Below are 12,802 nucleotides of genomic sequence, written 5' to 3' on the forward strand. Positions count from 1 at the left end.
TAATTGTAAGTATCGTTCCAATAAAAACAGAGCATAGTTTTTGGCAGGGGCCCTACATGCTAAAACGTCGTTGTATAAAGAACACAAGGTATCCATCTGTTTGATAACAGTATCTAGCCTATGGGTTACCTTTGCAACTTTCTCCTGTTCCTTTTGCCACCCTTCAAAGGCCTGGCTTTCGGATTGGTTGACGTTCCTTAGCTGCTGTTGGAGTTCTTCATACTTCTCACGAGGGACTGTTTTCTCTCTAAGCCTCTCCATTTCTTGCTGAGCCTGTTTCAATCCTTTGTGTAAGGTCCTTGTCTTTGGATCTCTTTTCCATGCATCAGTGGAGGCCGGGAGTTTTACCTGAACTTTCTTATTGCGTTGTTTTGAGTTCAGAACCCTTATCACCCCTGAGGATGGTGCCTCTGTTTGAATCTCCTTGTTGTCCTTTTCTTTTTTAACACGAATACCAGCTTGCAGCTGTTCCTTTTCAAATGGAACAGCAGTCTGTCCCTTAGCATTATTTGGAACAAAAACTGGACCTTCAGCTTCCTTCGGAACAGCATCTGGGCCTTCAGCTTCATTTGGAACAGCAGCTGGGCCTTCAGATTCATTTGGAATAGTAGCTGGGCCTTCAGCTTCATTGAAAACAACAGTTGGATTTTGAGCAGGGTTTTGATCAACAGAGCGATTTTTAGTCCTCCACCGTTTTATCCTGCGGATTCTTACTGTAGTGGTCATCTTTTTCTTCCCGGCAGTCTTCCTTGTCCTCTGCCTCACTTTCAGGATCCTGATCTACTGGTGGAGCTGGGCTATTATGCTCAACAACCTCCATTGTTCCTTTTGTAATTCTCTAATTTCTAATGTTTTATTAGAAGGAACAACAGGCTTTTTGCTGCGTTCTGGGCTGTGACTAGTCCTTGGATCTTTCTCCTAGGGTATTTCTTCACTGTTTCGTGTTGGTTGTTCTGGGGTATGAACCCTAACTGGTTCCGTGGCTTCGCTTTCTATCCTCACTTCCTTTGGAATTTCCTCTGGTGCCGTGGGAACAAATTGTTCCCTCTCAGTGTCTCCTATCTCCTTTTCATCATGAACAGGCAGATTTCCCTCTTCTACCTCTTCTGCATGTGGTTTTTCAGGTGCATTTTCTTCGTGGGGTTTGTCGCGGAGGTATGATGGAGTGGAAGGTTGGCCATACTCACCCATATTGGCCAAGATTGCGGTCAATTCCTCTTCTCCCACTGGGTCCTGTGGTGGACTACCTACCTGCTGTCCCATTTCCTCCTCCTGCCTGGATTGTCCATCTTCTGCCTCAGGATGCTCAGCTTCCATTTCAGGATGCTCAGCTTCTATCTCAGGAGGCTCAGCTTCTGTCTCAGGAGGCTCAGCTTCTGTCTTAGGAAGCTCAGCTTCTGTCTCAGGAGGCTCGACTTCTGTTTCCGAATGCTCAGCTACTTCATCGTTTTCCTCTTTGGATTGCTCAGCCTCCTCGACCTCTCCTTCCTTTTCTCCTTCAACTTGTTCTTCTTCTATTTCTGGTCGTGAGGGTTGCTCGTCCTCAATTACCACTAGTTGGATGGTGCTTTCTTGGAGTTTTTCCAGCCTTCCTCTTATCCGGGCAGCCCAGACTGATTTTCTGCATTTCTCTGGCTGTTCCGGTGTATCAGTGTCATGCTTATGCTTTGCTAATTCCTAGCCTATTTCTGGTCATTTGGATGTGCTTGCAACATGTTTTTGTTTTCTTAATTCTTTACGTTTTTCCGGATGTTCTGGTGTGCTTAGAGTATGTTTACGTTTTGGGGAAGGTGCTGTTTCTCTCCCCTCAATTATTACAATTAATTTTTCCCAGCTGCTTTGCTGCTGGGTGAGGCTATGACTAACTATTAGTCGGATTAATCCATGGTGGCTGACAACTGACTCTACATGTTGTGCCTTTTTCAGGCTTCGTGCGACGTCATGGAGTAAAGAATTCAAAAGTGCAGGAAGGTTTACAGAGCATTTCTACTTTAAAACAGCTAAGAGTTTAAGGTGTCGTGTCTTTACCACATCTTTTCTCCCCTCGCAGGTGATGTAGCTTTGCACTATTCTTGCTAATTCTGCCGAGGGTTCTCCTAGCGTTGCTGGCAGGACTCCCTTCCCTTTAATTGTTAAGCTCTGGCCTTCGTCCTGGAAAATTTCCATGATCTTCTGGAGTCTTTCCTTCTTTAATGTCCATACAGGTCCGGTGGCTAGTAGTCCCGAGACTTCTGCAATTATATCGTCGGTGACTGCTATCCACTTCCCCTGCATCGTGGAGTGATCCTCCTGCAGGTTCTGCAGAAATTTCATCACCAATGTTTCATTGGACTCCTTCAGGTGACTGAGATAAGTCAGCCACCCTGCTCTTTCCAGGATCTCCTGAGCAGCAGCAGAGACTGTCAACTCCTGCGGTTCACTTCGAATTGCCCTGCCTCCCATGGTTTCACTGTGGGTTCTCAATGGAACAGCAACTGCTTGTGCTGTTTGAAACACAGAGAGGGTAATAATCGTCGGATTTAGAAAAACACAGAGTATGCAATAGAAATGACTTATGAACAACAACTTGTATAGAAAAAAATAGAAATGTCATGCCGTTAAACCGTGCCACTTCTTGGTACACTATCTTTCCCGAATAGTAAGCTGACACATAACCCGGGGAATCATGAGGTGAACCTCCCCCCCACAATGCGATAGGCTGCCCCAGCTGTCAAAGAAAGGAGTGGCACCTGATCTATAACCAAGTCATAAAGGAACAACGTATGAAAATATACCATGTTTAGAAAAATAACATATTGCTGAAATCGAGGCGTAAAGTTAGATCGCGTATTACGTAAGAGGCTGCTGTGATATGATGCGAGGCTGGGGGATAGGACGTCTGTCGTACTTGCAAAATCTCAAGTGGTCATTGTCACCTCCTTTGCCATGATTGGTGTAATAAATGTTCATGCAGTATATAAGTCGGGAAGTAATGCATGATTAGTGCCTAGGATATAAGAAACAAAAGAGTATTAGTATCCTACCTATTGGTGTAATTAATGTGACTTCGATACCATTAACAGTGCTCTGCTGCCGACAGGTGTCCATAACCTTGGCAGAGTTGTTTATTTCACCCCCGGAACCATGATCCTTTATGTGCATATTAAGGAATGTGATGTCAAAGTGTAGGCCATTATGCTGGCTTGGTAACCAGTTAGCCATAATGCCATTCACGAGGAGGGGGCGAAGAGTGGGCAGGCCGGCTCGTGATGAGACCTCCTGTTCCAAGGTTTGTTTATTTGCTATACCTTTTGGACCATATCCCTGGTGTGGTGGCCATAGTGGGAATGCCACTTCGCTTCCATCGTCATGATCATGGTAGGCTGACTCTTGATGAGACCCCCTATCCTGCATTTGACAATTTATAATTCATTTGCTTTTTCTTTCTCTTTTTTTCATAAAGCACTTTTCCTTATATATCCACAAAGGGTGGTTCAACACTCCTTAAGAGTAGGAATGGTGGAAGAAGTCTTATCATCTCAATAGGAGGATATAAACCCTTTGCTCTTATTCCTAAACAAAAATCAAAGGGAATTAAAAAAAGAATGGCATGATAAAGATAACCAATCAGGGAAAAATTAATAAGACAATGACAACAAAAGATAAGTATATCCTTCCTTCTGTCCTCTTACCAATACATAGCCTTATAAAGATAGCGATTTATAATTGCCTGATTTCAGTATGTTGTGATTTTGTATTCATTGCATAAGTGCATCGCTTGTCTCTAAAAGACTTTGAAAGAATAGGGGCAAGAAGCATCCTCAAACTTGGACCAGCAAAAGGGATAAGCTGTTTCACAAAAAGTATGCTAGAACAATAAAGGAGCATAGGTTTCAAAAGTGCAAATGCCGTTCCTTTTGAAAAAGGAACAACAGAACACAGTAATGTGGTTCCTTTTGAAAAAGGAATAGCAAAACACACCAATGGCGTTCCTTTTGAAAAAGGAGCAGCAAAAATCAAAATGTTGTTCCTTTTAGAAAAGGAACAACAAGACAAGCGAACGTCGTTCCTTTGAAAAAGGAACAACAAAAATCAAGAGTGCTGTTCCTTTTGAAAATGAACAGCAGAAAAACCAAAAGTGTTGTTCCTTAGAAAACCAAAAGTGTCGTTCCTTTTGAAAAGGAACAACAGAAAAACCAAAAGTGTCGTTCCTTTTGAAAAGGAACAGCAGAAAAATCAAAAGTGTTGTTCCTTTTGAAAAGGAACAGCTGAAAAATCAAGTGTTGTTCCTTTTGAAAAGGAACAGTAGAAAACCCAAAAGTGTTGTTCCTTTTGAAAAGGAATAGCAGAACAATCAAAGGTGCTCTTCCTTTTGAAAAGGAACATCAGAACAATCAAAAGTGATGTTCCTTTTGAAAAGGAACAGCAGAAAAATCAAAAGTGTTGTTCCTTTTGAAAAGGAACAACAAAACAATCAAAAGTGTTGTTCCTTTTGAGAAGGAACGACAGAACAATCAAAAGTGTTGTTCCTTTTGAAAAAGAACAACAGAAAAATCAAAAGTGTTGTTCCTTTTGAAAAGGAACAGCAGAACAATCAAAAGTGTTGTTCCTTTTGGAAAGGAACAACAGAACAATCAAAAGTGTTGTTCCTTTTGAAAAGGAACAACAGAAAAATCAAAAGTGCCGTTCCTTTTGAAAAGGAACAGCAGAAACATACAAATGCCATTCGTTTCAGGAACAACAAAAAAAATTGAAATCTATATGTGCACAAACGAGTTTGAAGAAAAGAAATTATTTACAAATTGTGAAAAGAAATGAATTCCTTAATGAATTAGAGGTGAGGAAGATTTCTCTTCCTCTCCTAAAATCTCCATATCAGCATCTCTGCGTAGCTGTTGGCAGAAGGATTCCCAAGTGAGTGGTTTACGATAGATACGAACTCGGTGGCCATTCACTTTGAAGGTATATCCAGAACCGTCAATAGTGATTAAAGTGATGGTCCCATTGTCATGTACCTTTTGGATTTCGTATGGTCCCAACCAATGAGTCTGGAGTTTCCCAGGGAAGTCCTGAAACCGAGAGTGATATAATAGGGCCCAGTCTCCCTCATGGAAGACTTTGTTTTTGATGAGGGAATCATGCCATTTAGCTCGCTGCTGTTGAATCAATGCTGTATTTTGTAGTGTGGACAGTCTAATTCAATCCAATTCATTGATCTGTTGTAGTCGATTAATCTGTGCCTCAGTTAGATCTAAGCCAACTTCCTGTGCTATTCGTAATGTTTGGATTTCAAATTCTATAGGGAAAATGGGTTGTTTTCCAAACACTAATTGATAAGGTGAGTAACCAGTGGTGCTTCTCCATGTTGTTCTATAGGCCCAAAGTGCTTCAGGTAGTCGGGCAGCCCAATCATGCCTATGTGACGCAATGGTTTTTGTTAGGATTAATTCTATTACCTTATTGCTGCTTTCTACTTGTCCGTTCGCCTGTGGGTGATATGGAGTAGTAATTTTGTGCTGGACATGATAATTATTAAGTGTTGCTGATAATCTATTGCCAGCAAATTGTGGTCCTCCATCTATGATTATTTCCCTTGGAAGGCCATAACGTACAAATAGATGGAAGAGGAACTGTATGACAGAGTCATATGTGGCTCTTGGCAATGCTTCTGCTTCAACCCACTTGGTGACATATTCTGTTGCCATCAAGATATATGTTCTCTGATTTGATGAGGGGTTGATGGGTCCAACGAAATCAAGAGCCCATCGCTCGAATGGTTCGATGACTAACTGTGGTTTGGGAGGCATCTCATCAGCTTGACCAGGACGTCCTGCTCGCTGGCAGCTGTCACAGGCTTGGACAAATTTCTTTGCATCTCTGAAAATCGTGGGCCAGTAATATCCTGTCTGTAATACTTTGTTTCCAGTTCTACGCTCAGCGAAGTGTCCCCCACATGGTCTGTCGTGACAGGCTTTTCGGATGTCAAAGATTTCATCTTCTCGAACACATCTCCTGATATGCATGTCTGCCCCTGTATGAAACAAATAGCCCCCAATCCAGGAGAATCGAGTACTCTTCTGAACAGTCTGTTTTTGCTCATTAGGGGTTAAGTGTTTTTGTAGTTTACCTACTGCAAGGTAATTGGCAACATCGGCATACCAGGGTGTTCGAACGGCAACAACAAACAGATGTTCATCCGGAAATTGATCTTCAAGTGCTGCTGCATCAATTGGCTTTGGCATTCTCGAGAAAAAATCGGCTACAGGGTTCTCTTTGCCAGGCCGGTCCTTGATTGTGATATCGAATTCCTGCAATAAAATCAACCATCTAGTTATTTTGGCATTTGTGACAGGCTTATTTGCTAAGTATTTTATGGCAGAATGATCCGTATACAAAATAATCGGATAGCCTATAATATAATGTCTAAATTTATTGACAACATGTATTACAGCTAGGAATTATTTTTCAGTAACAGTGTAATTTAATTCAGCAGGGAATAAATTTTTGCTGATATAATAGATAGCATATGGTTTTTTATCCTCTTCCTGCCCAAGGACTGCGCCAATGGCTATATCTGAGGCATCAGCTGATATCTGAAATGGCAGATCCTAGTTTGGTCCTCGCAGGACTAGGGCTATGGATACAAGCTTCTTTAAATCCTTGAAAGCATGTTCACATTTTTCTGTCCAAAGAAAATCAACGTTACCAGTTAGTGCATATAAAGGTGCAGCAATGTGTGAATAATGTTCTATAAATCGTCTATAATATCCAGAAAATCCAAGAAAGCTGCGTACCTCTGTTTGAGTAGTAGGAGTGGGAATAAGCAAAAGTATTTGGATTTTGGCCGGGTCTACCTGAATGCCAGCTGCTGAAACATAGTGTCCCAGAATAAGTCCTTCAATCATCATCATGTAACATTTTTTGTGACTTAAGCAAATCCTGGTAGCTATACAGCGTTGTAGGACTTTTTCTAGGGTATTTAGCGCTGGATCAAAATCATCTCCATAGGGTGTAAAGTCATCCATATACACTTCAAGTCCATCATTTATTAAATCTACAAAAATGCTAAGGATAGCCCTTTGGAATGTGGCGGGAGCATTACATAGGCCAAAAGGTAGAACTCGGTAGGAAAATGTCCCCCAAGGACAAGTGAAAGTTGTTTTGTCCTGGTCTTCAGGGGCAATCTGAATCTGATTGTATCCACTGAAGCCATCCAGGAAGGAAAATTTTTTTTTTTCCTACCAAAGTATCTAGCACTTGGTCTATGAATGGGAGTGGAAAGTGGTCTTTTTGTGTTGCTTTATTGAGTTCCCTGTAATCCACACAAATTCTCCATTTCCCATTCTTTTTTGGTACGACCACAAGCGGAGAGATCCACTTACTGTCAGAAATAAGATAAATAAAATTGACATCTAACAGTTTCTGGAGTTCCGCTTTCACCACATCCTTTAGATGAGGATTAAGTCTTCTCTGCGGTTGACGGATAGGTCTAGCATCTTTTTCTATATAAATGTGGTGTGTACACAAATGTGGGTCGATTCTTTTCATATCAGGGTAACCCCATGCAAATGCCTGTTGATATTTTCTTAACAGATGTATGAGCTTAGTTTCTTGTTCAGATGTGAGGTTGGCATGGATATTTAAAGTTTTTCCCGGTTCAATTTCCACAATTTTACTATTTGCGACAGAAGTAACAGGTATTGTTTGATCATGTGTGTCTTTTAGAGGATCTTCTTCTAATTCATTATCAAATGCTGCTTCTATCATGTGACATTGTGTGTAGGATTCAACTTCGGTTTGACTAATGAAATTGCTAATGGCATCATCTTCTGTTTGGTCTTTAAAATCAAGTGCCTCTTGCAAAGTCAATGGAGATCTAATGTTATCAGTAAGGTATGATATAGGATACTTGTTAGTTTTAATTATTGTGAGACTTGGCTGCGCTGGAGGGTATAGAACCAAATTCTTAATATCAGGTCCTTTAGTTATGGTCATATTTCCTTGCCGGCAACCAATGTAAGCGATGGTGGCAAGCCAAGGCCTACCTAGGATTAGCGGGTGTCCATCAAGTCGGGTTTTTGGATTAATTATCAAGAAATCAGTCGGATATTCCCAGGAATCTACAGAGACCATGACATCGTGTAGAGTACCTTCTGGTCTAATCACAGATCGGTCAGCCAATTCTAACAAAGTAGAGGTAGGTTCTACAGATGTAATGCCGAGTTTTTGATAGGTGGTGGTTGTTAAAATATTGATTGCAGCTCCTAGATCAACTAAGGCATTAGATAAGGTCTGACCGTAAATTTGAACAGTTACAATTGGATTTCCTGGGTCTTCATATTTGATGGGTGTTTATTTCCTAGATAAGAGATCGGATAAAGTACCGACTACTTGGACTCTTGGATTAGTTGTTATATTCCTCCTTGGTTTCTTTATGCACAATTCTTTAATAGTTTTTGCATATATAGGAATATCTTGAATGGCTTGGAGGAACAGGATTTTTATATACAAATTTTGTAATTCCCCCAGAATGTCAAAGTCAGGATACTGTAAAGGTCGAGGTATGACTAATCATTCTGGGAACGGGGGAGAGGATGTGGTTTCTTGATTATGAGACTGCTGCTTATTTTCATCCTCTCGTTGCAACTGATGTTCTCTTACTAACTGATCTTCACTATGAACTATTTTATCTCCCTCATTTTTGATGATTCGTCCAGATCGTAATTGAAGATCATTACACTCCCGCAGGTCAGGTCCTATTTCTGGTGATTCTATGATTTGAAGAGATTGGACCGGTCTATTATTTGGATTGGGGTTGGGTTGGGCTAGGAGTTGCGGTCTCAAATTAGACTGGGGATTTTGTTGTAGAGCTGGCAGAGTAGGTCGAGGGAGCGGAATAGTTCCTACTGGCTGTTGCATCGCTCTTTGCCAGTTTTTCTGCTAGGATGAAGCTTGTGAAGTAGGGGGAGTCCATTGTGGAGGATATGGGCTATTTTGCTAATATGGTGAAGTATAAGGCAAATTCGGCCAAACAGATTGGTTTGGCTGATTCAGCCATGGGTTTGAAGAAGGAAACGGTGGTGGTGACCAATTCGAGCATGGGGGTGGGGGTTGATTTTGCCACATACTATATTGTTGAGCATTATATTGTGGAGGCTGAAAAGAAGAGGTTGGGTCTGAAAACATACCAGATTGTCTTTGCTGCCACTGACGGCGTTGGTTGATCAAGTACGCCGATTCTGGTTCTTTCTCTGCTTCCTTGTATACTGCTTTTAATCCAGGAAGTGAGGGGCAGCTTTCCATAAGATGATCATTTTTACAGATGGCACATGTTTGGACTGTATCCAGTGGACACTCCTTGTGACTATGTTTTTTTTCTGCATCGGGGGCAAAAGATTGCCAAATTCTGTTCTGCCTCCATCTGCTTCTGTTTGGCTTGCATAATATGAAGTTGTGTAGTTAGTGTCCCTAGAATAATCAGTTTTAGAATTTTCTAATAAATTTCCAATCTCCACACGCGTTACTCCTCCTGTTGCTATCTTATTGTCTCTTGCAAACCGATCATATTCTGCCGGTTTTATTCTTGTGCTGCCTCTCGAACTCCTGATGCATAATTCAATAATGTCAGCAAAAGTCTCTTGATAAATATCCCCTTTTCCCATAATGTTTAATGTTTCGATCCACTGTTCCTTCATGCCCCTTATCAATGCAGTTTTTAACACATTATCAGGTAAAGGTAGTGATGCATAAGGAGATCTTTGTAAATTATATTGAAAACGTTCCACATATTCTTCTAATGTTTCGTTTGGTTTGGCTGTCATTTGAAATATTTCATCTTTCAATTCTCTAGACCTACAATAATCCTGATATTTTTTTAAGAAGGATTCTTTCATTTGATCCCAATTGTTGATGACCCCACCACCTAGTCCCATAAACCATCTTAAAGCAGCCCCCTTTAATGTTGAGGGGAATAATTTCAATTTCTGGGGATCGGTGGTGTAATCATATCCCCTACACAACACGTCGAATTCGAATAAAAATGCATCCGGATCTTCTGATGTGAGACCGTGAAAGGTTGGGATATGTTGAAGAGGGATAGCTTTCATGGGTGCATTTGCTACAGAATCCACTATAGGATATTGTAATCTAGATGTTTAAGTATTTGGCTGATTCTGAGCCATAGGATCGAGTATATGCCAATAACCTTCTGGGATATCTAGGAGGGTATTCCTAGGTTGAGAGGGAACGATTTTAGCAGGGATAGTTTTAATGCACTTACTTTATCTAGGATAAGAGGAATACCTGATGTCTGAGGAGATTGAATTCCCTCAACAATGTTTTTCGCAGCGCTCCCCTTATCTGGGTTGTTTAATGGCTGATTTGTTCCAATGGGAGATTTTGGCTCCTCAGTTCCCCCTGTTTCTCCTTTTCCTTCACAAAAGTTACTGAAATTCCCTTCCTGCAATAGTTCTGGAGTAGAATTTTCAATTTCCCGAAAGTCCTGCTCTTCAGTTTGACTATGCACCTCAGCAAAGGCTACAGATGGTGATCCTGTGGCCTGAAGGGAACTAGTAGGCTACTTAGAAATGATTTTCCTGGGACCTACTAATGGCTGAGATTTTGTTTTCTTATAGTTTTCGTCTATGAAAGTTGTTCGGCCAAGGGTCACTAGCCCCTTACCTTTTTCAGGTTTGGATGGAAGCTTGATATTCTTTTCTGGTTTTTTCTGCTTAGTCATGCAAGCAAATGAACTGCTAAATTCTATTCAATCAAAGCAAGAGAAAATCTTTTAGGAAAGCGGACAGTGGAGCAGGGCTTTTACATGCTCCGCACGCAGGTTCTTACCTTTTTTTTTTTAAGATCCAACTCTTCCCTAGCAGGTTCGTACACTACTCTGAAAAAGACAAATGGCTACACTCTTTCCCCGGCAATGGCACCAAAATGTAGAGCTATAACAAGGGTCTCTTTCACCTCTAATTACCTCACATTAATATGTCAATCCAGGAGCATTTGGTTATTTCAAAGAGTGACTCAATCTGAGGCTATTTGTCAGAGTAATGCTAGTAGTACAACGTCCTACAAAAACACAAGAGTAAACTAATGCTTGTCTATGACTAAGTTCCCTTAAATGACTAAAGCACACACTCTTAAAGCTAGGCAACTTTATCAGTCAAGGGTTTGACAACAATAGCCCATCCCTTTGGAAACTGATGGAAAGGAAACTAGAGCATGGACCACGGGTCTGGGAGCGAGGCAGTAAATGTTGAGGCTCACTACGGCCACAGATCGTCTCTCACACAAAATGTGAGTAAATGAAATGAAAGATAAAAATGGAACGGCAAATAGGAAATTGAACAGCAAATCTAGAATGGAACAACAATGCTTAAAATGGAACAGCAATTGCTATAACTAAACCTCGCGAGTAATAATCAAACTTTATCCTATCAACTCAAATGCACTCATTGTAATCCAAAACTCCAATCTTTCATTCTCCAAGCAAATCACGCAACCAACTAATGGAACAACATTAATTACTAATTATGGAACAGCATGTGAAAATCATACACACATAACACTCTGAAGAAGTAATCTGATTTAACACCAATCGTCAACAGGAATTACAACTGTGTTTCAAAATGGAACAGCATGAACCCTGAATCATAAAGAACACACCTTTCAGATAATTTCCTTAACACACATACTCAGCATAGAAGCTCCATAACACAATGATAACAATGTTCAATTAAGTCTAATAATATTGCATCCACTTTGAAAGTATTGATAATATAATGCAAAGTCAATAGAAAGAACATTAACGAACGAATCTTAAAAGAGCATGTGATGTAACTTATAAAGCATATCAGATTACCAACTAGTGATGATAAGCAAACCACGCAGAAATCAAATCGTAGTGATACAGGAGCAAGTGTCCTCCAGGGCCAGGTCCTTAGCCTCAAGGGTACACCACTTTAAGTTAATCCAGACGTAGAGATAAGATAATCACCAAGTCTATATTAATGCATAAAATAGAAAGTACAATGAGCCAAGTTCAACGAGACTCTATGATCAAAGTTCAATCTTTAACAAGAAGTTACATAAAAGCATCTCCCCCAGACTAACGGTGTTGTCCCTTTATATAAGGGTAACGGCGGAGATGTCTAAGCGATAAGATAAGTAAAGCAGCGATCCCTTAGGATTGAAGATCCCGAGGGATCCACAAACTGTTAATCCTTAATCACTTCTTTTCTCCTCCGCCGAGCTGGTGTGTTCTCCTCCTTTCCCAGACCGGTTTGCTTCAGCCTGCTTTGCCTCGTTTGCACTCGGTCCTTCGTCAAAGGGACAACAGTTACCCTATTCTTATCTTTTTCTTTGGAACAACAACTCCTCATTTTTACCCTTTCCTGCACAGGAGAATGAAAACTATCAGCGGATAAGTCTTGCATACTAATTTCACATATTTTATCACAATTATTTATTGTTTTCCACATTCATGATGTAAAAGACTCATAAGTCCCACTGAAAAGCCACTGAAATGATCATTAAAAACATACCTTTTTAGTACTCCACAACCGCAAAGCATAAGTCAGGTCATGTGTTCATCAGATACATAAGTGAACCCACCAGCTACCGATAAACAGTAGCAGCTACTACCTCACCTGAAGTAGCATCCTCCTTCCTCCAATTCCTAGCTAGAGGAGTCTGCATGGGCTTGCACTTCTCCATGTGAAAGCGCATGAGTATCTCATTGGCATACTTTCCTTGAGACACAAATACTTCACCATCTTTCTACCACACCTCCATGCCTAGAAAGTAGTGCATAAGA

Source organism: Pinus tabuliformis, chromosome J, assembly GCF_031772625.1.
Source record: "Pinus tabuliformis cultivar Carrire ecotype Pingquan chromosome J, CPIR1, whole genome shotgun sequence".
Lineage (NCBI taxonomy): Eukaryota > Viridiplantae > Streptophyta > Pinopsida > Pinales > Pinaceae > Pinus > Pinus tabuliformis.